General features: G+C 42.1%; 1 pseudogene; it reads left to right on the top strand.

The window, feature by feature from the left end:
* Positions 1-225: 225 nt before the first annotated feature.
* Positions 226-4,618, top strand: LOC131171206 (cytochrome P450 CYP82D47-like; annotated as a pseudogene).
* Positions 4,619-4,987: the final 369 nt, after the last annotated feature.

Below are 4,987 nucleotides of genomic sequence, written 5' to 3'. Positions count from 1 at the left end.
ATTAATTTTAAAATCTTAAATGGCAAATACAGATCCAAAAACATATTAAAAGAGTTTTAATATGTTGTTTATCATTGAAATCAAATAGATAAAAATAAATCTTGCATGATGCCTGTGACCCTAGGTGAAAATTTTTGAATTCAATGGTATAAACTTGTGTTTTTCACACTTCCGTTCCTTCACTTCCAGCACAAAATAATATTCAAATCTAAGCACTAAGCTGCTATGGAAATTTTATTTCCGTACGTAAATACCATCACAGCAGTCCTTATTGCTCTACTTCTCTTTGCCTGCTACTATGTAGTAAGGAGGTCTGTATTTGCCAAGAAACGTCAAGACCCAAACCCGATGATGCATGGCCTTTAACTGGTAACCTCCCATTGTTAGTAGGATCCCAACTTCCCCACATAATGTTGGGAGACTTAGCTGACAAGTATGGACCAATCTTCACCCTTCAGATTGGCGTGCATAAAGCCTTGGTAGTGAGCTCCTGGGAAGTGGCCAAGGAATTGTTCACCAGCAACGATAAAGCCTCGGCCAACCGTCCGAATTTCACTGCAGTGAAGTACCTGAGCTACGATGGTGTCATGTTCTCGTTTGCACCATATGGAGATTATTGGCGAGAAATGCGCAAGTTGATAACCCTGGAACTACTGTCTAGTCGCCAGCTTGAGTTACTCAAGCATGTTAGAGTATCTGAAATTGGAGCCTTCTTAAAAGAGCTGCACAGATGTTGGACACAGACAAAAATAGGCTCAGGTCATGTTTTAGTTGACTTGAAACAATGGTTCAGTGAATTGGGTCTTAATGTGATTCTCTGATTGATTGTAGGGAAGAGGTACCCAGGTGCTACTGCTGGGGATGATAGGAAAGAAGCGGAGCGGTGCCATAGGGCGATGAGAGAACTTTTTCACTTCATGGGGCTTTTTGTATTGAGGGATGCAATCCCTTTTCTTGGTTGGCTGGACGTGGGTGGACATGAGAGGGGCATGAAAAGAACTGCCAAAGAACTGGACGATCTTCTCAGCGAATGGTTAGAGGAGCACCGCAGGAAAAGAAATTCTGGTGATGTGGCTAACGAAGAGCAAGACTTCATGAGTGTTATGCTTTCGGTTCTTGAAAGCACACATGTTGTTGGTTTTGATTATGATACAATCAACAAGTCTACATGCTTGGTTAGTTCTTATACTCTCTAAGAATTCACAATACATTGTTTATAAAAATAAAAAATAAAAAAATAATTAAATTGATCCAATTATAGCATATAAATAAAGTTTGAATTCATGATCTGTTCTTCTGTTGATCATATGTTTTTCCTTATTTATATTTAAATTCAATTCGTCCAAAATTAAAATGTTCAGATTTATTTTTCTTAACATCTCTAATAAAAGTTTCAAGTGGCAGAATTTAGTTTTAGTGGGTAGCGAGACCAGTTCAGTTGTATTGACATGGACAATTTCACTATTGCTAAACAATCGAAACACACTGAAGAAAGCACAAGAAGAATTAGACATGATGGTTGGCAGGGACAGACTAGTGAATGAATTTGATATTAGCAAGTTAATCTATCTCCAAGCCATAGTCAAAGAATCATTGCGACTGTATCCACCAGCTCCACTGTCAGAATCTCTAGATATTAGAGAGAACTACACCATTAGTGGCTAACATGTGATAAAAGGTACTTGGCTGCTTAAAAATCTTTGGAAGATTCATACAGACCCACGCATATGGCCAGATCCATTGGAGTTTAAGCCAGAAAGATTTCTTGTAACACCCTAGGCAAATCCCATATCGACAAAACACGGGAGAGATGCTGGGTTTATAAGTTGATGGTTTGTAACCCCTAGTGACGCGTTTTAAAACCGTGAGGGCTTCGGCTCAGAGCGGACAATATCACTAGTGGGCCAGGCCATTACATTGATACCAAATTGTAAGCCTGATCCTTCTCCAGTTAGTATTGTCCGCTTTGGCCCATGGGCCTCATGGATTTGTCCCTTGGGAGGTTTCGTTCCCAAAAGCGCGCTGACCAGGTGAGGAATACTTACAATTTGGTATCAATGTAATGGCCCGGCCCACTAGTGATATTGTCCGCTCTGAGCCGAAGCCCTCACGGTTTTAAAACGAGTCACTAGGGGTTACAAACCATCAACTTATAAACCCAGCATCTCTCCCGTGTTTTGTCGATGTGGGATTTGCCTAGGGTGTTACAATCCACCCCCCTTATGGGACTCAGCGTCCTCGCTAAGGTTTGCCCCACCATCGTTCAAGGTTGCAAGCGAAGCGGCTCTGATACCACAAATGTAATGGCCCGGCCCACTAGTGATATTGTCTGCTCTGGGCCGAAGCCCTCACGGTTTTAAAACGCGTCACTAGGGGTTACGAACCACCAACTTATAAACCCAGCATCTCTCTCGTGTTTTGTCGATGTGGGATTTGCCTAGGGTGTTACAATTCTTCCCCTCTAAATAAAATTTCGTCCTCGAAATTTACACAGTGTAATTAATCGAGGGACCGCTATCTCCTTGTCTTTTCACCTTTTTGTGTTATAATACTTTACTTTTTTTTTAGTCTGTCTTATTTATCCTTGTTCTACAATCTTATCCTTATCTCGATTTACTATTGAAAATACGTAGCTCTACACAATAGTCCCAAGTCGGTACTATAATCTGCAGCTTATAGCACAAACATCAAGAGCATTGCATAGTTACCACGGTATATCCCAATAGACTAACTCTTTTTTTTTTTCCAACCAGTTCTGTACTCATCTTCTTTCATCTCATATACAGCCTCCTTCTCATTTCCATCTATTATCTTTAACGCGATCCTTTTCGGTTGATAATCTACAATCACCTGGTGACCTAAAGGGTTGGTGACAAGTATGTCATCTTCTGACCCACCTATCGGTATCCTCTTTCAACAGGAGGTACAATGCATATATAGGGGTGAACATAGTTAGGGTCTATCAATACATACTTAAAGGTATTATAATTAGGAAATATACCTCTGACAACGTCTACCGGATTTGGCTCCTCTCGAGCCATAGCGTACACGCGGGATGCTACTTTAGCCTCAAGGTGTTCTATAGTCTTAGAAGCTCTCTGTGATGTACCAGCTATCTCTGGTCTCATCGGTCTTCTACCCCTCTCAGATCGTCGGGCGGACTTCTGAGTCTGTGGTGGAGCTGTGGGAGCACTCCTCCATGGGCAATCTCTCAAAAAAAAAATACTCTATGGACCCACATCTGAAACATCCACCCGTTAGTAATCTACACTTTCCTCTGTGGTTCTTCCTATAATGTGTACAAACTGGCATCGGGATTGATCTCCGTGCTATAGGACCCATGCACTGTCAATTGATACACTCATCCGACCTCCTCTCCTCGGGACAAATCGTAACCTCTGCCTCTATTCTCTACTCGATCTAACCCCGAGACCCCTAGGTCTCTTGCTCTCTCAGAGTGGCCTACGCTGGATCGCAGTCCAGACCCTCTCTTGCACTGCCTGTCTCTCCTACACTACTCATCATTTCTAACTCTCTCTACTGGGGTCCTATATACTAGCTGGGGAGGTGGTGGCATAGCTCCAGTGACTTGACGGAGTAATTGAGTCATTTGCTCTAGGAAGGCCTATTGTGTCCTTACTAAAGTACCCAATGATGGTTTTGCTCTACTGCTACTGCGCCCCTGACTAGATGCAGGTTCAGGTGCAGGTGCGTGACTCTCTACCTCTTCCTCTATCGATTTTGGAGACCCGTGCTCTGACGGATCAGACGCCATCGATCCTATGAAACAGACAAAGAACAGATCTACATTAATGTCACCTCGACTCTATCTAAAGGCCTATGCATGTGATGCAACTATTTCTTTCTATCTATCTAGGTCTAGGACCGCCTAAACCTTTGCTCTGATACCACTAAATGTGATGGCCCGGCCCACTAGTGATATTGTCCGCTCTGAGCCGAAGCCCTCATGGTTTTAAAACGCGTCACTAGGGGTTACAAACCATCAACTTATAAACCCAGCATCTCTCCCGTGTTTTGTCGATGTGGGATTTGCCTAGGGTGTTACAATCCACCCCCCTTATGGGACTCAGCGTCCTCGCTGAGGTTTGCCCCACCATCGTTCAAGGTTGCACGCGGAGCGGCTCTGATACCACAAATGTAATGGCCCGGCCCACTAGTGATATTGTCCGCTCTGGGTAGAAGCCCTCACGGTTTTAAAACGCGTCACTAGGGGTTACGAACCACCAACTTATAAACCCAGCATCTCTCCCATGTTTTGTCGATGTGGGATTTTCCAGCATCTCTCCCGTGTTTTGTCGATGTGGGATTTGCCTAGGGTGTTACATTTCTTACTAGCTATAAGAATATCGATGTGAGAGGTCAAAATTTTGAATTGATCCCATTCGGAAGTGGTAGAAGAGGATGCCCTGGAACATCTTTTGGCTTGCAAATGGTTGCAATAGTATTGGCTAGCTTTTTACAAGCTTTTGAGATTTCAAATCCTACAAGTTCACCTATTGACATGACTGGAAGTTTTGGAATAGCAAATATGAAAGCCACCCCACTTGAAGTTCTTCTTTTGCCTCACCGGTCTCCCAAGTTTTATAACTTGTATTGACATTTAAATGAGAAATATATCAGTATCTGTGTATGTGTGTGTGAAGTAGTTGAATCGTATTCATTGTATTTAGGTTATGCAAGTATTGCTTTGAGCAAATCCTACTATATTATAGGTCATATATTACTTATTGAGAAATTATTAGGTATAGTGTGACACCCCTTACCCGGCTACAGTGTATCCGAGTAAGCTATGTCACACGGTGTACCGGCACACTCTATTTTACCTTAATTAATTTTTTTTATCAAAGTTTTGAATATAATTTGTGAAATATAGTTCATTTATTGAAATTATAATTTATTTGAGGTTCCAGAAATTTTTAAAGAAAATCCGGCAGAGTACCGGCTAAAAATGGAGAAAACAGTTCTT

The sequence above is a fragment of the Hevea brasiliensis genome, chromosome 2 (genome assembly GCF_030052815.1).
Source record: "Hevea brasiliensis isolate MT/VB/25A 57/8 chromosome 2, ASM3005281v1, whole genome shotgun sequence".
Taxonomy (NCBI): Eukaryota; Viridiplantae; Streptophyta; class Magnoliopsida; order Malpighiales; family Euphorbiaceae; genus Hevea; species Hevea brasiliensis.
Note: the sequence above shows the minus strand (reverse complement) of the source record. Positions and strands in the feature narration are given on the sequence as shown.